General features: G+C 38.8%; 6 non-coding genes across 6 annotated transcripts; 1 reads left to right on the top strand and 5 right to left on the bottom strand.

Moving 5' to 3' along the window:
- Positions 1 to 876: 876 nt before the first annotated feature.
- On the top strand, positions 877 to 949 carry Trnai-gau (transfer RNA isoleucine (anticodon GAU)). Its single transcript has one exon. It is a non-coding gene; the product is annotated as a tRNA-Ile (tRNA).
- A 2,261-nt stretch (positions 950 to 3,210) lies between these two features.
- Positions 3,211 to 3,283, bottom strand: Trnaa-agc (transfer RNA alanine (anticodon AGC)). Its single transcript has one exon. It is a non-coding gene; the product is annotated as a tRNA-Ala (tRNA).
- A 2,030-nt stretch (positions 3,284 to 5,313) lies between these two features.
- Trnav-uac (transfer RNA valine (anticodon UAC)) lies at positions 5,314 to 5,386 on the bottom strand. The gene has a single exon. It is a non-coding gene; the product is annotated as a tRNA-Val (tRNA).
- Positions 5,387 to 10,437: 5,051 nt separating this feature from the next.
- Trnan-guu (transfer RNA asparagine (anticodon GUU)) lies at positions 10,438 to 10,511 on the bottom strand. The gene has a single exon. It is a non-coding gene; the product is annotated as a tRNA-Asn (tRNA).
- An 8,561-nt stretch (positions 10,512 to 19,072) lies between these two features.
- Trnaa-ugc (transfer RNA alanine (anticodon UGC)) lies at positions 19,073 to 19,145 on the bottom strand. The gene has a single exon. It is a non-coding gene; the product is annotated as a tRNA-Ala (tRNA).
- A 4,333-nt stretch (positions 19,146 to 23,478) lies between these two features.
- Positions 23,479 to 23,551, bottom strand: Trnav-aac (transfer RNA valine (anticodon AAC)). The gene has a single exon. It is a non-coding gene; the product is annotated as a tRNA-Val (tRNA).
- Between the last annotated feature and the right edge of the window lie 3,932 nt (positions 23,552 to 27,483).

A 27,483-nucleotide genomic window follows, 5' to 3' on the forward strand; every position in this document is an offset into this window, starting at 1 on the left:
AAAACAACAGCTGATGAGATTTTCCCCACACTCCCAACTTGAGCGATGTAGTTTACTAACTCCCACTGAGTTATCGGGTGCAGTTTGCAAAATGTTTTGGCCAACAATGAAAAAGGCACCGATCGGAATTGAATCCACGACCTCCATCTTTGATAGTAGGGATCCCTTTTTTTTTTCTTAGTCGTTTTTCGTAGCCTCCTTTTAGGTCAGCTCTATCCTTCTCTCTATGACCCGCTTCAATGATCCGTCGCTGTGGAATTATTTTTGTTTTGTTTTGTTTGAGGTATCTGTGACATAGCTGACATCGCTTTTGCGAAGCTCGGCAAGTAATCCCGACGCAATTTAACTTGCAACCGGCAAGTGAATATGTGCTCAAATTATAATTTTAGTATTTTGGTCTGTCTCAGACTTAATGGCATCTAAATAAAGAAAGGTTCTTGAGAAAGAGCGTAATGTAATTTTGATTTGTTCGGTAGAATATAAAACTAGAGCAGATTTTGAATTAAGGAAATGTCTGCAAAAAAGTTCCTGGCAAGGAACAAAGAGAATTTTGGAAGCTGAGTGTTGTTGATCAAGTACATCCCGAAGGATTTTCAACAGATATAAGAGAATAACATTTCAAATCACGTCATTATCTTCTTTGCAAGGGACATGTGGTTCACACTCTGTGTGGTGCGGAACTCAGGCAGTAATGATTACTTAAACCTTCTTCTCTGGCATCTCGGAAAGGATCGATCTAGTAATGATTCTTGTTGAGTTGTTTCAGTCTCTGATTTTCACATCCGCTTTCGTGCGGGTTGATGCACAATTAGGAAGGTGCCGGGATCGATACCCGAATTGTCAATTGTTTGCCCTTTCGAGATTTCTTGTATGCATGGTCCGTTAGCTCAGTCGGTAGAGCGTGGTGCTGATAACGCCAAGGTCGTGAGTTCGATCCTCACACGGACCAGGGAATACTTTTCTGTCTCTATAAAGCCATCTGAACAAAACACTAATTTGTAACTGAATTTCCATTTCATCTATGTGTCTGTATTTTACTTTCATGTGATGATAACTTTTAAAAATTTATTGGTTTATGATCTTCAACAACAGGGGTATTCGTCCACGTAGGAATTCTTCGTGGGGACGTGCAAACAAGTTTTTTCAAAGCCTGATCCTAGTTTAGACCAAAACATTCCTTTTCCTAAACGTACTTTCATGCCCTCCCTCTCCTTTTTTCAGATCTGGCCGATAGTAAAATTTGGTGAAATACACTTAAAAGATCAGCTTCAATGACAGTTTGGTCTTTTCTCTTTCTCTTTTATTTATTTGGAGCAAAAAGAACAATTACGTTGATACGCTTTGATCTTTTGGTAAGGCTCAAAGTTTAGGGTTAGGGTACGTCCCAAGCACCACAACTCGAAAACCACCGCTGTCCAACAGTGATTTTTCAGCGCCTATTGGAGAAGAATATTTAATATGTTGTTTAACTCTGATTCTCAAAGGCTTCCAAGGCTTGTTTATATCGATGATCCTTAATCGAGAGTTTGGTTTAAACCTCGAGTGGAGCTCCAACGGAAACTGTTTTCAACAGCACCTAAAATTAATCTAGTAAAACAACTTAAAACTGCTTGAAAATATTATAGTTTTATTTCTGTGTAGATAATCATGTAGTATTTTCTATTTTTTCTATTACTTTATCTATTTATTTCAGCTTGATATGATAAATAACTTTGTAGTTAAAGTCTCTGTAGTGTGGCGGAAGGTCGCAGGCCCTGCCAGAGACACAAGTGATCTTTTGTCAGTATCACGATCGCTATCACATACAACTTGCTTAATAACTTTTTGTAGTTTGTAGTTTTGTAGGTTCCTGTAGTGTATGGTTATCACGTCCGCCTCACACGCGGAAGGTCACAGGCCCTTCCAGAGACACAAGTGATCTTTGTTACTATCACGATCGCTATCACATACTACTTGCTTAATATCTGTGCCAATTTCAATGCTTGCAAACCCAAATAATTATGTTTTCAAACATTCTTGTCTCCTTGTGAGCAGGTCGTACAGGAAAGGAAAGAGGTCGAAGTAAGATGGGCTAGGGTAAGCGACTGAATGCAACCGTGGCTCTTGCAAGATCAAAGCTTCCCCGTTTACCTGAAATTCTCGATCTTCAGAGCTATGGTATACAGTCTCAGAGATTCAGTATTCATTCACACATTTCATCTAGTTAACATGTTTTTTTGTCACTCATGAAAACTGAATTTGAAGCATTTCCAGGACATTCATTGTGCCCTTTTCTTTTCAGACACGTCAAACTTATTAGGCATTTCCTGCTTGTCTCACGTCATCATTTTATTATTGTACTGGCCTGTTGGTCTAGTGGCATGATTCTCGCTTCGGGTGCGAGAGGTCCCGGGTCCTATGGCCCTTAGAGCCTATGATTACATACAAGCTTTTGTTTCTCTATCGACTTACTTAAAGGTGTAGGAAAGGCTCCAAAGATGTCTTCTTATCCAGTTACCTTTTTTTCGTTTGTTGCTTAGGGTTAGCGACGGTGAATACCTATATAAATGTTTTAAGTTGTTTCTTGGTGCGCACATATACCAATTTTCTAAATTTTTAAAGAACATTAGCCAAAGTTCTGATTTTGTCTTAAGATATTTTCAGAGAATCGAATATTCATACAGGTTTTACCGTCGCCGTACAAAATTGAATTAACTGAAAGTGCCTTAAGAAAATTGTTGGTGAAAATTTAATTGGTAGTCTGAGTTCGAGAAGAACAACAATTTCTTAGACACAATTTCAAAATCGCCTTTATCTTCCTCATCAATTCTTGAGCAAGTTAATTAATAACGATACACGTGAGTTATAAAAGGAGCGTAAGCCTCGGTATCCGCTTGGTCATCCTTTCCTTGGATATTTGGGGTGGTTATTTACACGAGATCTAAACCAAACTGCGGTTTTACGCAGTCAGTAGGCCTCGGATGCTCTTTAAGAGGGTTGATTTAATTGAATAAAAATGTCCCTCCACTATCAGCTTTCGGCCCTTTTGACACAAAAATAAATGTTCAGATAAAAAGTTTGTCTGAGGTGAAGATGGCTTAGAACGCGGTTTTGTTAAAGGGTGGCTAAGGCTTTGTTTAAATAACCAGCCGTTGAAGTTTACAAAAAAGATGCTTAATCAACACTTTACAAGGCAAGCTTTTTCTAAAGAATAAACAAAAGAATCAGAATTGGAGAATCCGGGTATCGATCCCGGTACCTCCCGCATGCTAAGCGGGCGCTCTACCATTTGAGCTAATTCCCCGATGTCTAACTTCTTACCTTTTAGGAATAGAGGGTATCCGGCCCCCTTGTTTAGAATCAATAATTCAGAATTATCTTGACAGATCAATTTTATTGAGTAAATATGAGAGACATAATATGATAAAAAATAATTCTTCAGTCGGCAAAGCGTGGTGCGGATAACGAGGTGGTGAATACGATCAAACACAGGCAGCAACAACGGACCTAGTAGGTCTTTGTCTGTTTTGTCGAGTGTAGTCGTTGTTGTTGTAGTTTTTTCTTTTACAAAAGAGAGGGTTAACGTATTTTTTTTCGCTGGATAGGCTGTCCTTCGTGTAATAAAGTAGCCTTGCACGTTTCCTTAGAGTCCTGATGGCCGGCCTTGAATGATGTCGGGCTGAAGGATGTCTAGCCAAGTCATTTGTCATTATGGATCGGTTTCCTGTAAATTGTTGTCCACAGTGAGTTAAAACTTAAAATTATTATTAATTAATTAATAAATTATTATGTGTTGCCCTGGGTGACATGTTTGATTTAAAAATACAACTGAGTCGGCTCTGCACGCTTAAGACCGTACACGACTGTAGCCACCTAATCTTTTGGCTAGCGGTAGAATCTGTACAATTAGAACTTGCTCTTGGTCTGGAAAGAAAAGGTTATAAATTTCTCGGATAGAGATTTTATTCAGATTAAGTACAGACCCTTCGTGTAAAAGAGCTCTATCGGAATGGAACGCCTCTATCCCAACGAAAAGGCAATTGGAATAGATTGTACATAATATCAGACGACAACAGGGAAAGTGCTACTATTTTGTGGACGGAATAACTAGAAAGAGCGAACTAAAGCTGCTAGGAGTTACTGTAAACGAAGATCCATGTAACTGGGACGTTCGATTTGAAAACATGCTTAGCAAAGCAAGTTCTAGACTGTACATCCTCAGAGTTTGCAAATACTACGGCTTCTCACTACAAGAACTTACACTGCTGTTTGACAGTCTAATTATGTCACTTTTCACTTACGCAATTGAGGTGTGGGCTTCTGCCCACTACAGTAAATATCTTTCTCATATTGACAAGTTTTGTAAGAGAGCTTTACGTTATGACTACATTAGCAAATACACTCCCATAATGGATGTAATTAGAATGAAAGACAGGCTTCTTTGGGACGAGATAACCTCTGACAGCGCAAATCCATTACATGAACTTTTACCAGCTCAGAGAGCTAGGAGCCTCAGGAAAAGAGGACATAATTACATCCTGCCTCCAGTCAGAACCGAACGCTCTAAACGTTGCTTTTTCAATAGATGTCTTTTCGAATTTGTGTAGTTACTTAGTCTTGTATATACATAATAGATAGATATATGTAGGAAATTGTAAGTCCAGACGTTTTGTTTCTGGACGTGTTTCTTTTTAATAATAAAGATCTTTAGTTAGTTAGTTAGTAACGTGGACGACCGGTAAGGAGCGATCATTTGACTACACACCTGCTACCTGCTACGCGTCAAAACAATAGTAATAATTTTTTTACGGTCTTCACATTACCTGGCCTGTTGGTCCAGTGGCATGATTGTCGCTTTTGGCGAGAGGTCGCGGGTTCGACTCCCAGGTAGACCCGTTTCGTCGTGGAATATGATGTGGGCAGAGCTTTCGTTCCTTCATTTGAGTAATTTAGGACGAAGGAAAGACAAATGAGACAAAATAACTTCAAACCCGTCGTCAAACTCCGACAAAAAGTTGTTGAATTACAAACTTTTCATTATTTTTTAAAATGATGCAAATGCAATTAAATAGTTATGGTCAAATAGTCAAAAGCTTTTTCTGTGTGGGTGTTTTGATGTGCAGACACAGCAATTTCGACAATTGTAGAAAGGCGATGAAATTCAAGATGACAAATTGTACTTGAACAGTACCGATCAACAACCATCAATTGCTGTCCTGTCGTTTGTTGGTCTGACTGACTCGCGAACCGGTAAGTGTTTCTTACATACTCAGACAGGATAAGGTTCTCATGAAAAGAGTATTACAAAACTAAAATTTAATTTATGATCGAAAATGTTTCTGGCAGGGCTCGAACCTACGACCTTCCGCGTGTAAAGCGGACGTGATAACCACTACACTACAGAAACCACACTAAATGGTGCATGTAAATAAAAATAAATGAATAAGTGACAATAAAAAACATGCAAGGTGATTCATATGGAAATTAAACTCTCCTTTGTATTTTTTCGCGATGTAATTTTAAGGAAAAGTGGACACATTCGAGGTGCAAAAAGGCCCTCCTTAAGTGAGGTTCCATACAGACAAGCCTTTGAGAATATGAATAAAGCCGTACATATCAATAAAGCAAGTATGTTTTTTGGGCATTCTTCTGAAGATTAGCGCAGTCATGCCATCCTTTTCCTTATGCGTTCAAATGTTATTATTTTTCGGCAACACAATCACAGATAATAACCTTGAAAGTGAGAAAAGATTACCCAAGTATGTTAGGCTGCCTTGATAAAATGAATGAAAACGTGATCACGGATTTCTTTCGGTATATCCTTTGTCAGGCGAATTTTCTCTTCTATTCCACTGTTTATTTTGTAGTCTTGAGTGTATCTACGATGTATTCTCACTGACTAGGTTAGAAACAATAAGGTTCACGACCACTTAACTTTACTTCTTTTCCAGGTGACCAGAAAAAGTCTTATTTCATCTCATTAATAGAGAATCGTAGATAGATATCGTAAACCCACCCACACCGACAAATACCTCGCTTTCGATTCTCACCATCCTATTTGCCATAAAAAGTCTGTAGCCAAAACTTTACTTAGGAGGGCTGATTGTCTACCATCATCACTCGATTCGAAGGCTGAGGAGAGGAAATATGTTTCCAATGTCCTAAAGGCAAATGGCTATACAAAAACTTTTCTCCGTACCTGCCAAAAACCAGTTACAAATAGTAACGCTCTTGATGAAAGGGAACCAGCGACTGGTTTTGCTGTTATTCCTTACATACAGGGTGTTACTGAACCCATGAAGAGAATTTTGAATAGGCACAACGTTAAAGTTGCTCAAAAACCTTTTCAGACTTTGGGGCATATTTTCGCCAAACCTAAGGATCCTGTCACGAAAGAACAACGAACCGACGCCATTTATTCTATTCCTTGCAATGACTGTGATAACGAATACATCGGACAGACCAAACGCCAGTTTGGTACACGGTTAAAAGAGCACCAAAAAGCGGTTTTTCTTTGCAAAAAGGAAAATTCAGCTTTATCGGAGCATACTTGCCTAACCAACCATACAATTGGGTGGGATAATTCTAAAATTATCACTACTAATCGGCGTTACCACCAGCGCCTTTGTTTGGAGGCTTGGCACATTAACTCCGCCCACGCTCCTTTAAATCGTGACGATGGCGGTCTGCTTCCTGACGCCTATTTACACCTCGTCAGAAAAAAGGCCGCTCATTAGTGATCATATAAAAGGACCTCTTGTTGCAGCGTTTAGATCACCCCTGATGTAGGCACTAGACAGGAGTGTCGAAACGTTGGGTCTATGAATTGTAACTTCTTCGGTTACATTCATTAAATCTGCAAACCAGTGTAGCTTCAAACTATGTCTCATTAAAACCTCTTTGTGGCATTCATGAAAAATGAATTTAAAATCTTTCATTTTGCCTTTTTCTTTTCAGAATGAATACAAATTCTTTATTTCTTTGATTCACACCCGAGTTGCTGAATCACCGGGCTACGTTCTTGTACGGTATAGAGAATAGCACCTAGCCTCCTTTGTTGTATTTATAAACCAAATGCTACACAAGACTAATTGTACTACGTGTTTGCTAAAGTGACTGATTAGAAATTAAAGGAGCCTCCACTGAGCATAGCTGCATTGTAAAGAACACACAGGAAGATGCTGACGGAAAACAGAAATGCGAGACTCCTCTCTTTTCTAGTGCCCCCGCTTTAACCAAGCAAACCTTAGTGAATACGTAAGTTCGCGGTCAAATTTACCAGACTAGAGAGACGGCGTCTTTTCAAGTTAGGAGCAACAATACCCGGCAAAACTTACAAATGAACCGAAAAAAAGAAAAGTAACCTCTGAGATCCCCTTCAACTATCAATGAATTTTCAAACGCTTTCTGTCATGAGGTTTCTTACTCTTTTTATCATAATTATTTATTGATTTATTTATTCATTTATACACCGAAGTACCTATTCATTCAGTTATTAATATGATTGGTTATCTGTCTATTTATTTATTTACCAATAACTATTTACTTTTAATATTTAGTGTATTCACCCTTTTGTTATCTGGTGGGTGTTTTCTCTTGTTTGTCCTCTATCTGTAAGCGTTATTTATTTTCAGTTGTGCTCTAGTCTGAAATAAAGACAAATTTTTTCTCCTCAGTCCCCGAGCATCTGCAATCTACAACTTGCATGGTAAAGAGCACCGTTCTGGCTTTCAAAGCGAATGGCACTGTGCGTACTTACCTCGCAGGGTTCAAACGTTGCAAACGATGGGCTTCATCATATTATGATTGCTGTTTACCTGTCAATCCTTTTAGGTCGCAGTTTACTCACAGTGCCTACTCAATGAAGCATATTCTCCGATTCCAATTATTAACACTGTCTACAGTATTGATTAGGCGCTGCGGATGGTTGGTTCATCAAAAATGTCTACACACCCTCTGGTTATTTAATGGTCAATGCATTTCAGAGAAGGTTGAGTAGGCCAAAGCTCGAAAAAGATCCTGTGACCCCCGAGATCTTACAAGCCCTCATGATATCAAATATAAAAGATGAATTTCCGTCTCTTTTTGTTCTCAGACCAGTCGCTCTTTGCCGAATTAGTTTCGCGGGGTTTTTCGTCTAAGTGAATTACGCCATATAAAGGTGTGCGATGTAAAGTTTTTCCATCGTGTGTTTCTATTTTTCCTAGAATCTTCCAAGACGGACCAATTCCGAGATGGGTCGTGGATTATTATCGCAAGGTCGGATCTTCCGACTTGTCCTGTCAAGACTTAAGAGGGTTACGTATCAGCTTCACAAATTGACCTCTGAAAATCTACTTTCGTTTAAAGTTCTTGCCACACTTTGTTCAAAACAGAAAGTACGGGGCTAGGGGATTGTTTACACTAGAGGCAGAGAACTTCTTGAAAACGCTTTTAGAGAACTCACAGACGTTTCTAAGGTTAATTTCCATAGCCTTGGGGCTGGAGGAGCCACCTTTGCGATTAATACTGGAGCTTTTGATTGGCTTTTTAAGCGAAACGGTCTTTCGGCTAGCAGAAACGCTGAGGATGGCAAAGACAAATTCTCGTTTATTAGTGTCATAATCTTTAAGAATTGAGATAAAGCGTTTTGTATCGTAAGACTATGCCCAGCAGGTCGGGAATTTTGAAATGGGAATTTTTCTAATCTCCTGTAAAAAAACTAGCCATCTTTCCTGCGGGGAATCGAACCCCTTTAAGTTAAACAGCCACGAGTTCACCATTGTGTCATTGATCATGAAGGGACAAGGCTAAAGCAGCTGCTTCGCCTGTATTCCGGCAGACTTCCTCCTGCCTTGGAAAAGAAGCAAAGTTAAGTGATTGTGAATCTTATTGTTTCTGACGAAAAGTCGATTAGATTCATTGTAGATGCACTCAAGACTACAAGAGGAACAGTGGACTAGAAGAGAACATTCTCCCAACGAAGGATTTACTGAAACAATTCCGTGATCATGTTTTTCATTCATTTTAGCAAGGCAACCAAAGTCGAAACAACTTTTGCCACAATCGTTTGCACTATAAGAAATCCAAGTTTCATCATCATCCTCTTATCATAATAATTTTTTTTCCTGAGTATTTTGAGGGTGAGTTAACTAAAAACGCGCTTACCGGTGGCTACTCAGTCTGGATTGTCCTGTCTATGCTCGTGTAAAGACCAGATGAATAAACTTGTTGGTATGACACCTTTCCTGCACCATTTACTTAACCTCCGTCTTGCGATTATTTGTTGGGATTCGCACGAGTGCTGTTTAATGCTCCCAACAGAAACCAAGAACAAAATGAAAAAAACAGGTGCGCAACGAGTACACATGTGCGCGAAGAATCGCAATATGTACACCCATGAGATAAATTTCACATGCAGTAATTTCACAAAAGCAGTCCGGCATTTCTGAGAAAATTTAGGAATGGATATCAAACATCCGTGTAAGACGGTGATTTTCTGCATTTAATTATTTATAGATCAAAAACTCTGTTCGCATCATATTCCACAACAAAACGGGCATCTCCGGGAGTCGACCCCGGGACCTCGCACCCAAAGCGAGAGTAATGCCATTAGACCAACAGCCATGAGTTCACCATAGTGTCAATTTGATTTCTTTTCTGCCCCAGATGTCTTCGCTAACATTGGAGAGTTGATATCTAAACCTACGATGCTACTAAATGGGCGCTCCAACCAACTGCAACCCAAGCAATAATTTTGATTTAGAAAAAAACAAATCTGAATTCGAAGGACAATCGTTGCTACAAGCTGGCACTATTTTAGGATCTCTTTGAGGAAACTACAATAGAGACAGGTGAAGTTAATTAAATGTTCTTGGCCATGATCATAGTTTCCGATCATCGCAAAAGACGTTGGCAGATGTACACCATGTATTAGCCGTAGCCCGTTTTCTTCTTTTTTTTTTTGAAATTGCTTTACCAGTTTAGATGCCATTGACGACCAGAAACGTTATATAACAAACGTCCGTTACCACGACGATCACCAACAAAAACATCATTAACTCTCTAATATTGCTCTGTTTTAGAGACTCATGCAAGATACTATAAAGGGACGAGGTTTAAGCAGCTGCTTCGCTTGCATCCAGACCTCCTCCTGCCTTGGAAAAGAAGCAAAGATTAGCGATCGAGAACTAATTGTTTCTCGTGCAAAGTCGAGGAGAATGCATTGTAGATGCACTCTAGTCTTTAAGACTTCGACTGGAACAGTGGAATGGAATGGCAATCAGTTTCATCTGCCACATGATTTATCTAAAGAAAAGCGTGATAACGTTTTTCGTTCATTCAATCAAGGCAACCAAAGTCAGATAAAAACAACAAAAAGCAATCGAGAACAAGCGTAGGTAATCTTTGTTTGCTTTCAAGCTGATTATCTGTCAATGGCATTGCCTGGCAATCATAACATTTGAAAGCAAAAGGAATCGTCCCCGGGTGGGATTGAACCACCAACCTTTCGGTTAACAGCCGAACGCGCTGACCGATTGCGCCACGGAGACTGTGCAAAGTCAGGACTAGAAATTCGTAGAAAGGCTACACTCTTGAAATGTGGCAAGTTCAAGTCATGACTGGAAGATTTCTTTTCTTTTCTTCTCCCCCTTTGTATTTCAAATTCGACTTTCCACGACAAAACCATCACGCAATGTAATTTTTGTGACTGTATATCAAATAGCGGAGCGCCCGCTTTGTACGCGGAAGTCGAAACCCGGATTCTCCATTGTATTATATTTTGCTTTTTGCCCATATTTGGACGCACAGCTCTGATGGTCAGCCATATTTCAAGGGCTCGTTTGAGCAAAGCTGACTGGCTTTTGATCAAAGGTCAGAAGAATGACCATTGCATGTTGTGGTTGCTTTATCACGATCGGAAACATTCAACAGAGTTTAATTTATTTTGATGAAAATATTTACCAATAACAAGTAACCTTCTGTTTAATATTTAGTTGACAGAACATGAAAATACTGAATTTAAAAAGGATGAAGTAATTATATGTGCTATGCGTTCCATCGCAGACAAACATTCCAGCTGCAATAGCAAAGCCTATTATGTTACTACCTACTTGTAGTGCCAAAGCATGTGCCAAATATCAGTTTCTAGAGGAGATTGATGAACAGTAAAGAAGCCGATGTGTACAGAAACCTGGAACTGCTGGCCTTCATCGCTTACATGTAACAAGGAATAGTACTAAGGCTTGAAGATTTCGGCTAGAGTAACTTATTATAGAAATGAAACGTTGAGCTACTGACTTTCTTTCTTTCTTTCTATTCTTGCACAAGAAGATGGAAGTCAAGTACCTCCAATGTGTGTGATGTATGGTTATGTAATGAATACCCAATGCTGGGTGTTGAACCTTGTCCAAAAACTCATGAATATCATCTTTGGTATTTGAACACTCCATTGGCAAGGTAAGTATCATTTAAGTAACCACACGCAATTTTAAAAAAAGTTGTTACAGACTGAAAGAAATACCATTTTTACTTTATCTCTCTTGTTAGTGAAGCAAAGATTTGATTTAAACTTTGAAACATCATAAGCTTAAAAATTGCAAATGTGAACCTTCCATATTTGTTTCTTTTTTTCGTTTTTCGTTTTATAAAAAACAACCAACCCCTGGCTTGATTTGTCTAACCGAAACATGCAAAAGAAAGAAGCTAGAGTTAAATCAAACCTTGTAATGCTTTCAAGGTTCAAATTAAATCGTTGCGCATGCTTCACTGTTTCTCGTGATCTTTAAGGGAGATGAGGATAGTTGATTCATATGTATGTGCTTTCAGTACACTCAGGGTCAAGTAATAGTCTTAAAATTTTGCAAAATATAACGCATTAAGTACGAATTTTCATTTTTGCCTTCCTTACGTTATTTTGGAAAAAATAGATAATAAAATAGTTCTTAAATAATTTTATTCTGACTTGAAATAATAACAGATTACATTTCAAAGGGTCAAAAGATAGTTTGTCAAACAGGAAAATATCAAAGCAATATCAAAAGAAACTTTTTTGGCATATTTTCTTTATTAAGTGGATCTAGGAAAAGTTAGAAAAGTTGTCTAATAAAAGGTAGAGCGTCCGCTTTGCACGCGAGAACTATCGGGATCGATACCCGGATTCTCCAAATAGATTATCTTTTAATATCATCACTGAACGACCATTTCCATCTTTTTGTCTTTTTATGAGGTCGAGTTCACCCAGCAATAGATTCGACACATAAAATTGAAGACTAAGTACATGAACGCAGCGGAGAGAGCGTCTTCAAATTAGCTCAAGTTGTAGAGCACCCGTGTAACATGCAAGAGGTACCCGGGTTCTCCATCTTCAATTAGTAATACATGCTTGTGCACCGCCTGAACACACTTCAATTTTAATAATTAAAGCTCGTAGTGCCTTCAATTAGACTCACAATTTTATTCCTAAATCGTGTATTTCATTAATCAGCGGGGGTTGAAGGCCTTTACTTGAGTTTAACTATATTGATGCGTCTGTGGTTTAAAATCTTCTTAAGTTTTCAAATTCTATCAAAAACTCATGATAACCTTTCTTTTTAAGAAGTCATTTAGTCTGAGATGGACCGAAATACTAAAAGACCTAATTTGAGCACAGGTTCACCTACCATTTATAAGTTAAATTTTGTCGAGATTCCTAAAAGGAATGTCAGCTGTGTCACAGAAACCTCAGAAAAAAACAGGATAAAGCTGATTTTGCGATGGGTCACGAAGGATATAGAATATACCAAAATAAATCCGTGATCACGTTTTTCATCTATTTTATTAAGGCAGCCAAAGTCGGATGAGATAAAAATCTAATCGAGGGCCACGCACGCACCACGCTCTGCTGACTGAGCCTACAGACGTCGCATACCTTTGCCCATTATTGCTGTTAGCGGTAATCTTTTGCCTTTTAGCTTTACTTTCTCCCGGAGATTTAAATGTGTTAGAGTTGTTTATATCCAAAGCTGAAGAGCTGGTGTAAGGCAAGGAGCTGAGTCAAAAGTTTTAACTGGACTATCTTTAATCTTTTACTCGCTCTGATTCCAATTTTCTGATTCTTCTTTTGAATAACTTGTTATTCTGAATGACGCTAATAATTGCCCTGCGTTTATTGAGGCTTATGGTCTTTTTTTTTTAAATTTACGTATTTCTTCCATTGGGTTGCACAAGAGGCTTTTGTTTTAAAATTGTGGAGAAAAATTGTCAACACTTGATGTGTAGGGAACACTAATTGTGACAAGAAACAACTCAGAACATTTATATAGGTATTTATCGTCGCTATTGAAAATTGAATTAATTGAGGGTGATTTAAAACAAGCTGAAAGAAAAGTAATTGGATAAGAAATTTTTGGAGTCGTCTTTCTAGATATTCTCTCCTACACCTTTAACAATAACTTGTATACAATCATGGGCAATAGGGGCCTGTCTGGGGTTCGAACTCGGGACCTCTCGCACCCGAAGCGAGAATCGTACTACTAGATCGACAGGCGAGACACAAAAATAAAATGGTGACGTAAGACAAGCAGGATATGCATAATAAGTGTGACGGGTCTGAACAAAAAAGAGCACAATAAATCTCCTGGAAAATGCTTCAAATTCATTTTTCATGAGTGACAAAAAAAAAATCATAATCAGATGAAATGTGTAAATTAATACTCTGAGACTATATACAATAGCTTTGAGGTTCGAGAATTTCAGGTAAACGGGGAAGCTTTTAGTCCATGGGCCAGGCCACTTTTCGGTACCAAACCGAAGGACAAAATCTAAGTGTCATCATGTGATACTACTGCCTAAGGTGTTTTTAATTTGTATGATAACCTTTGTGGATGAGTAGCTTTGATGGAGATTTTACGATTTAAAATTTCGCAAAAAAATGGCTTCAGCATAGAAACGAGGCTCAGAATAAAATCCCTTAACTATATGGTCACGATCGTTTTATGAGATCTTTAGATAGTAAAAAAGAGGAAAACGTTTGTATTTTTTCCCTCGGAGTTGTCAGAAGTAAAAATTTGTAAAAGGATTAGACGACAAACAAGAAAAAAACCAACAGTGTAATTCACATAACATCATGGGTAAATCCAAGATGGCGGCTCCCTCGACAGGTACGTAGGACTCATTTGTGCTGGAATTTTGGTTGCTTATTGAGACGTGAAAGGTTTTAAGGGGATAAATAACCAGTATGATATATGTCAGAGGGAATTTGATACAGTCATGTCAAGTCAACGGTTCTCAGAGTTCACTGTGCTTTATGACAATTACCTGGACTATCTTCGTGGCAGTAATGGGAAGCTGTCTTAGGAAAATGACAATCTTAACTATGCTCGTTAATTGGCGGCATATGTCTCTGAGATGTCTCACCTGGAAGAAGAACACCCAGAAGCTTTCAAATATCTAAAATCTGGAGGATGTTCAGTCCAGATAGGGGAGGACAACCCCTTTGGAAAATTTCCTGTTGTTCCAAACATGCGAAGAAAATGTAAATAAAGACACACAGACAGAACGGGGCACCAAAGGATTAAGCCTTAAAGCAGGAGCTGTGAGCAAGTACTATCCGGTTGCCGAATATCGCAGTATCTTCCTGGAGCTGATGAAGGACATGTTAGACTTGAACAAATCAATTTGCCAGCACACCGATCTCCAGAAAACCAGAATTGTAAGAAATGAGATGGATGTTAAGTCCCTGGTAGTAATGCTCCAAAGTCACTGGCTTGACCCATTCAGCAACGTGCAGCAAGATCTGGTTTGTCTCTCCACTGGAAAAGTGGCCCCTCCAAAGATACAACAAGATTTGCTTACTTCTAAAGCTGCTGGAGAGAATGTATACGAAACCTTTCGTGTAAAGCAACTGGAGTAACAGCCACCTCAAACCAAGTTCCACGTCACAATCACCAAGGCAAAGCTGCAAACATTTACCGCGCTGAACAAAAAGGTGCAAGTCCAGAACAAAACGTCCAAAGAAATCATTCTGGAAGCTGATAGAAATCTATTCGTCCCGATGATATTAATAGCTGAAAACAGAAAACTTCAAATGAGGGAAGTTCTAAGTCATCCACTGGGGCCCCTTCCCTGGGCGTTGTCCACTGCTGATGGATCATCATGAAGAAAAACAAACAGATAGCTTTTGCAAAAGAACTGCAAAAAAATGTTCCAGCCGCAGACGTGATCCCGCAATCATCAGCATGTGTAATATATGCTTTGGCCCTCGTACAGAGACTCAAAGGAGACCACAAGACGTTTGCCGAGGTGGCCGATTCTCTACTAGAATATAGACTATTAATATAGAAACATACGAGGGGAAAACTTTACATCGCACGCCTTTATATGGCGTAATTATAGATAATGATAGAAGTTTAATCCCACCATCATCGCAGTTAATCTGAATTACAATGTGGTTACAAATGTACAACTATAAGAATTACATACTGTTAATCAATAAGGGACTGGGTTACAATAGATTTTATATTAAAATAACAACTACAAGTTAAAAATATATATGTACGTAGATGGTCTAAAAATCTATTGATATCTTTGGTAGATAGTGATCCTGTGGGGCAAATACAACAACTTTAATGCATTTCCACATGGTTTTGATCCTCTTCTTTAGTTCTAGAGAAGATTAATGAGTGAAAGAGGTCAATTAGAAAAAAAAATATTTGAAATAAACCTGAGCCGTGCATAAGCATCATTTCTCAAAAGAAGAATCAAGCAAATGTAAGGCGCCTTTGGAGAATCCCGGTACCTCCCGCATGCTAAGGCTTTAAGCGGGCGCTCTACCACTTGAGCTAATTCCTCAATCCTTATCGTACACAGAGTAATGCATGGTTACATGTAGGTATGATATTTTCTTCTCGTGATCAACTCGATACCTCACTCGTTCTCTATGCTCACTAGTGAGCTATCGAGTGGAACGCTTAAAGAGAAATTCCATATCTACTCTCCTCCATTTACTATATGAACTTAAATGTTGTTCCGAGAACCAAAACACTCGTAGAATAAATTTAGCAAGGACGTCACAATTCCCGCCCTTTCAAACTTTACTGAATGAACTTGGTTTGTTTGTTGTTTGTAGGGTAAAGAAAGTAACGGCCACGAGAAGTAGCCTATAAAGGAAGGCCGGCCTCGTCAGCGGTGAAATGCATGTGAAAACGGTAAGAAGAACTGAACAACCCGACCAGTGTCATCAGAGGGAGTAAATCTAATCAACCTTGTCTTATTGTTCATATCCTTCTCGAGATGATAGAGCGGGAATTAACGCGCTGACCGATTGCGCCACGGAGACGGGTCTATACGTAGCGGTAAAAAACCAGAGTTGGAGATCACCCCTCATGGAAGTTTTCTCTGGATTAAAATCATTTAACACGTCATTTTGATAGCGAAACCCAATATACTACCCAAAGACCGATTATAAGGCAATACCAAATTTTAAAAAACACAACACAGCGAGTTAATATTAAACCATCTTCCCTTTCGACAATTAGAGCGCCTCAAGGCATTTTGTATCAAGGAACTCTCTAAGAAAGTTTCCAGTGATCTTGAAGATTCATAATATCAACTGAGGATGGAGGTTGGACTTCGGTAAACGTTAAAATAGCAATAATTTGGTCTCCAGCTAGACGGAGGAAACAACCAACATTACTTGAATTAACGCTTTCATCGTGCTCACATTGAACATCAGGAACGCCTGTTAAAAATAACCTCGCCGATTCAGCGACCGATCCTTAGGTGACAAGCTAGGTTTTAATGAGTTGTTGAAAGAAGATCTGTGATGAAATTAAAGAGATAATTCTCTTGGAGAATACGAGTACCGATCCCGGTACTTCCTGCATGCAAAGAGGACGCTCTACCTCTTGAGCTAATACCCCGTCTAAAGAGAGCTGGGTGATTTTTTTTTTTATCTAACTTTGGTTTGAGGGACTACTCAATCAATTTTAAACATTTCCCCATGTTACAGAAAGTATTGTTCATCCGCCTTTACCCTTGTTTGCATTTTCAGAATATTAAAAATCTTAGAAGGCTCTCTTAGACTGATTACAACGGTGGATAATCGAGCTTGATAGACTGTTCAATAGCTTGAGCTAAATGACGTTCTTTAATTTGAAAACTCGTCTAAGTTAGAAAAGCCAAGGGTGCAAAATAATACCAGAAGAATGAATTACTTGCAATCTGTCTGATGTGTTTTCTCGAGAGAGGATTTATCTGGCGGAAGGCCTGATCGTGAAGGGCATCCCCCTTCGCTAGCTGTTAAGATATGTTCCACCCCAAAAGGTTTGGTTACTCAGCCAATTTAGGACTGAAAATGGCTATGGATTTTCCCATTCAGTCTGTGTACTTAAATGGTTTTGAAGGGAATCGCAAAAACGTCCAACAACTTTATTTGTTTAAGTCCAAATGCAAAAGAAAGAGAAGTACCGAAAATGAGTCATTCAGGCTGATCTTGCGAGAAAATTTCACCAATATTTAGGTCTGAAAAAAGTTGGAGTGTATGAAATCATGGTTGGTCTAAGTAAGGGTCAGGCTTAACAGAACTTGGTAGTAAATCCCTACCACGGATTCTAACGAGCACCCCGCTGTATGAGGTTATTGAACTAATCATCTTAAAAATTTTTTTTTTGGAAATGAAACTTAGAAAAATAGTCTTGACATTTACATCGTTTCATCGAAGCAAATTATTTGTTTTCCCCCTCTGCAAAACGTTATTGAATTAGTTATCGTAAAAGTTTTTCATCTGCTGGGAACGAAACATGGAAAATAGTAAAAATGATTTGTAGAGAGTCAAAAGAGTCTTGGTATGTTTTTTGATCATTTCATTAAAGCAACTTATTATTTTTTTTGGTCCGTGCGAAGTTGGAACCCACGAGCATGGCGTACGCGTTATCAGCACCATGCTCTACCCACTGAGCTAACGGACCAACTACACCTATATACCGCATTCCATAAAATTAAGTATAAATAAGTAAGAAAGTAAGTGAGTGAGTGAGTGAGTGGGTGGATGGGTAAATGTACAATTTTTTTCCCGCTGGCCCAATAGACTTTTAGCTGGTAAAGAAAGTGGTACCGGGATCGACTAGAATCGATATCAAGTCCTAACAAGCAAAATGCAATCAATAAAATAATGAAATTTTGGTGCAAAATGTGGACTTCATTCTTCTAACCTTTGATCAACGGCCAGTCAGCTTTGCTCAATCGAACCCTTGGAATCACATCAAGCTCTAAACACATCTAACTGACCATCAGAGGTTTGAGCGTCAAAATATAATATAAGCAACTAACAAAGTTAAATACTTCCCGCGTGCTAAGCGGGCGCTCTTCCACTTGAGCTAATTCCCCAGTCACAGATCGTTTTTGTTGTGTTTTGTAAATATTACTTTACCTATTTATTTGAGTTTGATTATTGATGAATTTTCGTAGTTAAAGTTCCTATAGTGTAGTGGTTATCACGTCCGTCTCGGAAGGTCTCAAGGTCTCAAGTTCTAGCCTTGCCAAGAACAAAGTTATTATTTTGCAAATATGTCCACAGTTAAAAATCTGCTATTGCTTGAGTACTGTACATACTTTTAGATTTTTGCGGATTTCTATCATTATTATTACTATTATTTTTTCTATCACCATTATTATAGTCGTTATTTACATATTAATCTTTTTTCTTCTTTGTAGCGATACCTGGAGAATAGCGATACTAATAATACTGCAATGAACTAACTCAATGACGTTCGAAGAGAACAATACGTTCTAAGACACAATTTGATGAGAAACGACGATACACGCGAATTATAAAAGTAGTTTTAGCCTCGGTATCCGCTCGGTGATCCTTTCTTTGGAAATTTGGGGCCGGTTATTTACACGAGGACTAAACCAAATAGCGGTTTTACGCAACTAGTAGGCCTAAGGGATTCTCTATTAGAGGGTTTATTTAATTGAATAAATGTCCCTCCACTATCAGCTTTCGGCCCTTTTGACTTAAAAAATAAATGTTGAGATAAAAAGTGCGGCTTAATTGAAGATGGTTCAGAACGCAGTTTTGTCAAAGAGCGGCTAAACTTACTTTTTTAAAAGAATAAACAATATGGGAAAGAAATGGAGAATCCGGGTATCGATCCCGGTACCTCCCGCATGCAAAGCGGGCGCTCTACCACTTGAGCTAATTCCCCAATCAGTTAGCCAAGTTTCTGTCACACCAATCAGAGACAACGGCATATTAAGATTTCTCAGAAATAAATTAAGTTTATCGAAACTTCTCATCAAACTTCGAGTGTTTAAATGTATAATAGAAAAGTTTGTATTGTCCCAAATAAAGTTACTCGATTGTTCAGATCTTCCTCAACCATGTAGCCACTATTGGGCAGGCGAGTGATATTTATCTTATCAAATTGAAGGAAATAGATAAAGTTAAAGATACAAAACACAACAAGAACAAAAAAATAGAAAAATATATGATTATCTACACGGAAATAAAACTAGTATTTTTTTCGAAGAAATTTGTAGTGCAAGTGGAAAGAAGGCTTGTTGGAGATCTACACGAGGTGCAAAACAAACCTTCACTGAATGAGCATCAATCCAGACAGAAAGCTGTGACAATCAGAATGAACGGCCGTATTATCAGTAATGCTTCCTGTGCATCCTCTGGTAGGTCGCTGTCGCTTGTGTAGTTGAAGGTCCTGAATGGGTGGTAAAAGGTATTTTTCAACAGCGATTGTTTTCGTGTCGTGGCGGGACGGCGCAACCACTTTATCATAGGAAGCGTACCCACTGGAATATGTTTTTGACATGAAAAGGATATACCTCCCGTTTAACCAATCCAAATGTCTCTTATCTTCAGCCAATGGATTAAAGCCTGCATTTGCAACCTTCTTTCTGCCTTCTTAAATGTTCAGCATGACAAGTGGACCTACTGGGTGGGAAAAAGAGGGCGCCTAGACAAGTGAAAAGGTTTGTCTCTTCTTCGTCGCAAAGATCTTGCGGGTCAAACACAAAGATTTTAAAATTGCATATTGAAAAGGTCTTGCTCCTTTTCAAAATGAGAAACTTCCTTTTATAGACTACCTGGTAAGCCGTGACGACATCTCACTACGGAAAACAGTCTACAGGAAACGTCACATACCGACAGATTACTAAGATTGATCGGGCTACAGCACGACATCACACAAAGCCACGAAAATTAAGACTCTAGCACGACAAGAGCGACCAATATGCTACACGACAGACAGCTTAGCTGACGAGAACGAATACCTTGACCGTGTTTTTTCAAAAAAACTGCAACAACGACTCCATCCGACGAAACACTCACCGACCTACTGCAACTACCTAAACAAACGACACCGCAACTTCTATGACTACAGCGACCACATTGTACATAAAGGTAAAAGATATACGTAAATTAGATAAATATTATCAGGCTCTCTTTTTTTTTTTAATCGAACTCTACATTAACGTTGTATAAGGCTCTTTTCAGACGGCAACGTTTTTAAAATGGGAAAAATTTGGAGGATCCAGGTATTTCATAACATAAATTTAATATCTCAAGTTGTATGCAAATTTCAGTGTAATGCCGTCGGCGATCCTTCCGTTTTTTTTTTATTTTTTATTTTTGCTTTTCTTTCTTTTCGATTGCTAAGAAGACGCGAAAACTTAGCTAAGGAAAAAAATGAAAGCCACGGACAAAGACAGTGACGTAATCACTTGTAATCCTGGCGCTTACGAAAAATGTTAACGTTGTGTTGTCGCATGACGTATGCGACCTGGTGTCACTTTCTGTCGATTACTCCAACCGAAACGTGTAACCTTTTTCGTAATTAATAATCGTTGTGTTCGTTTTTCTAAGGCGCTACACTTCGTCTTTTTAACAGGGAGTATAACAGGATAAAGAGGAAAGGGCTAACGCTCGAGACATTGGCTTTGAAACTCTTTACGGTGGCCAATTTACGTCATCAACTCAGTTGATAAAACCAAATTATCCAGCATTGGATTTGGTTGGTACTCTCTATGAAAAGCCATTGGCTGTTGTGGCAGGACTATGGGCCCAAATAACATTAGTTTTAGTGAGGCCTCCGAAATCTACATTTCTTCGCTGATATAAGATAAGAGAAGTGAAATGAGTAGTGAAAGGTAAAATTAATGAGCACTGTTGCCAGACTGGCGGAGCCTTTCGTCGAACGATTTTCACGAGGGTGTTTATAGCTGCAGCCGGGGAATTAGCTCAAGTGGTAGAGCGCCTGCTTCGCATGCGGGAGGTACCAGGATCGATACCCGGATTCTCCACCTTTTTTTTTTCTTTTTTCATATTTGCCATTGATGACAGAAAACTCGTAAACCTCTCAGGAATCTAAAGGAGATGAAACTGGAAAGGAATGTCAATGTTTTTGATACATATCGGCCGTTTTTTTACTGGATTTGGCGCAGGGTGAGCGAGACTAATATGAGGCGGACATTCCGGCAAGGTAAACAACAAAAGACACGCAAACTTCATTTGTTTTTGTTATTTTTTTCTTCTGTAACTCTTATCGTGGTCTTCGGAAAAATAATCGCGATAGAGAGGTTCCCAATGCGTCATGACATTACTGGATTTTGGTGAGTAAACGCTTAAAACTTTCATTGGTTGTGTGAGCATAACATAGATAAAATGTTCCAAAGTGATTCGCCGGCAACGGTAAGTGCGTTTTAAGTTTGTTTCATTTATTCCAGCCTCACTTTTCTCTCAAAAGAAAGAATTTCATGAAAAGGAATTTTTAAAGAATCTACTTAACTTTGGTCTGAAAATGGGTTTTTCACGAGGACATAGCTAAGTAATGGTCTCCTGTTGTTGGAGATTATTATACCGATAAATTTTGAAAAGTTATTACTGGGTGAAAATAAAATACAGACATATAGATGGCTTTGTTGAAACAAAAACTGGTCCGTGTGAGGATCGAACTCACGACGCTCTACCGACTGAGCTAACGACCATTGAGTTGTGTTTCTGCAAAATTCGTATTCATAAATCGGCCTATGTGAAGTTATTTCGGCTTCCTTCTCACTTTAAGTTTTAAATTAATCCCGGGGACGATTCCTTTTGCGCTCAAATGTTATTATTGCCAGGCTATACCATTGACAGATAATCACCTGGAAAGCAAACAAAGACATATGTGCTGGCTCTCGATTGTTTTTGTTTTTTTATCTGACTTTGGTTGCCTCGATTGAATGAACGAAAAACTTTATCACGGATTTCTTTAGATAAATCATTTGGTAGATGAAACTGATTGCCATCCCATTTCACTCTTCCTGTCGTAGTCCTCACGATTAGAGTGCATCTACAATACGTTCTCCTTGACTTTGTGTGAGAAACAATGAGGTTCTCGACCACTAATCTTTGCGTGTTTTCCAAGGCAGGAGGAGGTCTAGATACAGGCGAAGCAGCTGCTTTGAGCCTCCTAATAATATCTTGCTTGAGTCTCTCAAACTGAGCAATATTAACGAGTTAATGATGTTTTTGCTGCTGATCATCGTGGTAACAGACGTTTGTCATATGGCTATGGATTGTTCCTCTGTCGTGGTATTTTGTCAGTTGTGACGACGTTTCTGGTCGTCAATGGCATCTAAAGTGGTAAAGCAATTAAAAAAAAAAAAAAACGGGTCACAAGCAATACATGGCGTGCATCTGCTACGTCCTTTACGATGATTAGAAACTATGATCAAGGCCAAGACCATCAAATTAATTTCACCTGTCTCTATTGTAGTTTCCTCAAAGAGATCCTAAAATAGTGCCGGCTTGTAGCAACGATTGTCCCTCGATTTCAGTTTAGTTTTTTCCTAAATCAAGATTATTGCTCGGGTCGCAGTTGGTTGGAGCGCCTATCTAGTAGACTCGCAGGTTTAGATACCAACTCTCCGATGTTAGCAAAGATATCTGGGACAGAAAAGAAATCAAATTGATACTATGGTGAACTCATGGCTGTTGGTCTTATGGCATTATCCTCGCTTTGGGTACGAAAGGTCCCGGGTTCGACTCCTGGAGATGCCCGTTTTGTTGTGGAATATGATGCGAACATAGTTTTTGATCTATATATAATTAAATGAAAGAAGTCAACGTGTTACACGGGTGTTTCATATCCATTCCTAAATTTTCTTAGAAATGCCGGACTGTTTTTGATAAACTACTGCATGTGAAATTTTATCTTATGTGTTCCACGCGCACACTTGTACTCGTTGCGGATCTATTTCCTCATTTCGTTCTTGATTTCTGTTGGGAGTATTGAACATCACTCGTGCGAATCCCAACAAATAATCGAAAGACAGAAGTTTAGTAAATAGTGCAGGAGAAGTTTCATACTGACAAGTTTATTCATGTGGTCTTTACACGAGCATAGACGGAACAATCCAGACTTAGTATCCACCGGGAAGCGCGTGTTTTAGTTAACTCACCCTCAAAATACTCAGAAAAAATTATTATGACAAGAGGATGATAATAAAACTTAGATTTCTGATAGTGCGGAAAATTTTGACAACAATTGTTTCTGGCAGGGCTCGAACCTACGACCTTCCGCGTGTTAGGCGGACGTGATAACCACTACACTACAGAAACTTGTATGTACGCACTTGGTATCTACGGCATGTCTGAAATGCCACGTTCCTAATACACTAACGGCAGAATCGAGGAGTGTGTTGTAGGAGCAGGCTCGGTTGTTTCTGTCAACCTGATTTCTGATTAAGTTGGGCTGTCAGGGTGACACGGGAGTTATGCACACTGGAACTTTTCATTTTAAGTTCATGTTTGATAGTAATTCAAGAGTCAAAGTGTCTCTTTCTCTTTTATTCATTTAGAACAAAAAAGACAATTACGTTGATACGTTTTGATCTTTTACTAAGGCTCATGGTTTAGGGGGGTACATCCTAAGTACCACAACACGAAAACCACCGCTGTCCAACAGTGATTTTTCAGCGCCTATTGGAGAAATATCTGTAATGTGCTGTTTTACTCTAATTCTCAAAGGCTTGTCTATATCGATGATCCTTTATGGAGAGTTTGGTTTGAGTGGAGTTTCAATGGAATCTGTTTCCAACAGCAACTAAAAATTAATCTAATAAAACTACTCTTGCTAACGCAGTTTACTTGACGTGAATATCGTCGCGCATATGTTTCTCCCGTTTGCACTTCAAATTCTTCGAAAAATATTCTAGTTTTATTTCCATGTAGATAATTTTAGATTACTTTTTTTTCTCTCTATTACTTTATCTATTTATTTCAGTTTGATAAGATTAATAACTTTTCGTAGTTAAGGTTCCTATGGTGTAGTTGTTATCACGTCTGCCGGCCTCACACGCGGAAAGTCGCAAGCCCTGTCAGAGGCGCAAGTGATCTTTTGTCACTATTACGATCGCTATCACATACTACTTGCCTAATATATGCGCCAATTTCAATTTTTGCAAACCCAAATAATTATTTTTTTAAACATTTTTGTCTCCTTGTGAGCAGGTCGCACAGGGAAAGAAAGAAGTGGAAGCAAGATGGGCTAGGGTAAGCGACTGAATGCAACAGTGGCTCATGCAATATCAAAACTTGCTCGTTTACCTTAAATTCTCGATCTTCAGAGCTAAGGTATATAGTCTCAGAGTATTAATTCACATATTTTTATGTTTTTAAACACTATTATTTTCATAAGAGCATTGGAGGTTGGAATACTTACCGTTGCGAGTTGGTTAGGAAAGTTTTCTGCACGTTTGTGCAAACAGTGCAGATTACCAGAGGTCATGATTTGGAATGAAATATTTGCTGCACCCACCACTACCCATGAACGCTTTTTGCGTTTCCGCAGCAAAATCTAGGAGTTTTATATCACTTTGTGAACCTCTATGTCGCGATTATTTGCCGAGATTCGCAGAAGTGGTGTTACCTGCTCTTCAAAGCCACCTCAAACAAAATTAAAGTGTAAAATCGTAGCGAAGAAATAAGAATTTGTCTTCTCGTGAGCAGGTCGTACAGGAAAGGAAAGAGGTCGACGTAAGACGGGCTATGGGAAGCGACTGAATGCAACAGTGGCTCTTGCAATATCAAAACTTCCCCATTTACCTGAAATTCTCGAACTTTAGAGCTATGGTATATAGTCTCAGAGTATTCATTCACACATTTCATCTGATTATGATTTTCTTTGTCACTCATGAAGAATTAATTTGAAGCATTTTCCAGGAGATTCATTGTGCCCTTTTTTGTCTAGACCCGTCACACTTCCTATGGATTTTTCAGCTTGTCTCACGTCCCATTTTATTTTTGTGACTGGCCTGTTGGTCTAGAGGCACGATTCTCGCTTCGGGTGCAAGAGGTCCCGGGTTCGACTCGCGGACAGGCCCCTATTGCCCATGATTGCCTACAAGTTATTGTTTCTCCATTGAGTTAAAGGTGTAGGAAAGACTATCTAGAAAGATTACTCCAAAAATGTCTACCTATCCAATCCCTTTTTTTAAGTTTGTTTTAAACCATATTCAATTGATTCAACTTTTAATAGCGACGGTGAAAACCTATAGAAATGTTTTGAGTTGTTTCTTGGTGCGCACATATACCAATTTCTAAATCTTCGAAGGACATCAGCCCAAGTCCTGATTTTGTCTTGAGATAATTTCTTAGAATCGAACATTTATACAGGCCTTCACCGTCGCCATAGAAAATTGAATTAATTGAATGTGCCTTAAGACAATTGTTGGAGAAGATTTAATTGGTAGTCTGAGTTCGAAGAGAACAACACGTTCTAAGACACAATTTCAAAATGGTCTTTATCCTCCTCATCAATTCTTGAGCAAGTTAATTAATAATTATCCCGATACCTCCCGCATGCAAAGCGGGCGCTCTACCATTTGAGCTAATTCCCCAATCCGATAAATATGAAGGACGTAATATGATAAAAAATAATTCTTCAGTCTGCAAAGCGTGGTGCAGATAAAGAGATGGTTAGTAAGATCAAACACACGCACCAACAATGGACCTAGTAGGTCTTTCTCTGTTTTGTCAAGTGTAGCCGTTGTTGTAGTTTTTCTTAAAAAAAAAGAGAGATGGTCAACGTATTTGTTTTCGTTGGAGGAGCTGTCCTTCGTGTAATAAAATAGCCTTGCACGTTTCGTCAGAGTTCTGATGGCCCGTGGCCGGCCATGAATGATGTTGGGCTGAAGGATGTCTAGCCGAGTCCCAAAATGGGATATTACTCTTTGTCACAATTAGTGTTCCCTACACATCAAGTGTTGACAATTTATCGCCACAGATTTAAAATAAAAGGCTCTTGCGAAACCCAATGGAAGAAATACGTGAATTAAAAAAAGACCATAAACCTCAATGAACGCAGGGTAATTATTAGCGTCATTCAAAATAGCAAGTTATTCAAAAGAAGAATCAGAACATTAATAGGCAGGCGTGGAGAGTCCGGGTCTCGATTCCAGTGCCTACCGCTTGCTTAGGGGGCACTACACCACTTGAAGCAATTCTTCAACCAACTTAAAGATAAATGAATAAAGGGGCAAGTTCCTATAGAAACTGTGGTGCTGCGTCGTCGGAGAGTATAACTGGGTAATTTGGTATTATCAACTGAGTTGATGACGTAAATTGATTCAAAGCTGCATGACGTTTCGAGCCCATCGTCAGAGCGAATGAAAGATTAAAGATGGCCCAGTTAAAGCTTTTGACTCAGCTCCTCGCCTTACATAACGGCTCTTCAGCTTTGGATATAAACCGCTCTAACGGGGAAAAAGTAGAGCTAAAAGGAAAAAAATTACCGCTAACAGCAATAATGGGCAAGGGTATGCAACGTCTGTAGGCTCAGTCGGCAGAGCGTGGTACGTGAGTTCGACCCCCTACATCAATTTTTTCCCTCATCTATGAAACTGTTTTTTTCCTTATATGTTATGAAATTCCATCACAATGTACCTTATCAGTAACACTTGACTACCAAAATTCTCCTAGTGCACAGTAAATAATTCCAAAAAAATAGGTCGTTGGCGTTTCATTATTATTCTTAGAAGTGAGAAGAAAAGTGGACAAAAACAAACTATATACGTTCAAAACCTGTCAAAATTAACGATACCCGAATTTTCGAAGCTTTAAACCATACGCTGACATCAAATTTAACAGAAGATACATGGAAAGATAAAATGTTAATTGATCGTCATCCCAACTGATAAGTATACCAGCCATGTGAAAATGGTCATGAAGTGACCAACGTCGTCGCTCTAATCAACCCGAAATCTTTTAAAAGCTAAGTATGAACACTTTGGAACTTGCGGATAGATAATTTGTTGTGGCATATAATTACAAATGCTCAATCTTAGTCGAAATTTTTTTTCAGGAAAATGTGCTTGAGAAATGAATTGAGCAGAAATCATATAATTTGCATGACCGCTATCAAAATACATGCATATAATTTGATTCTTTGTGCGGCTTAACATTGCCTCAATAGCAAAATGCACCCAATAAGGGAAATTCGCCCGAAAAATTTCGTGTCTATTTATCTTTGTTGGTAAGTGGAGGGGCACCCG

This window comes from Pocillopora verrucosa, chromosome 14 (assembly GCF_036669915.1).
Source record: "Pocillopora verrucosa isolate sample1 chromosome 14, ASM3666991v2, whole genome shotgun sequence".
NCBI classification, from domain to species: domain Eukaryota; kingdom Metazoa; phylum Cnidaria; class Anthozoa; order Scleractinia; family Pocilloporidae; genus Pocillopora; species Pocillopora verrucosa.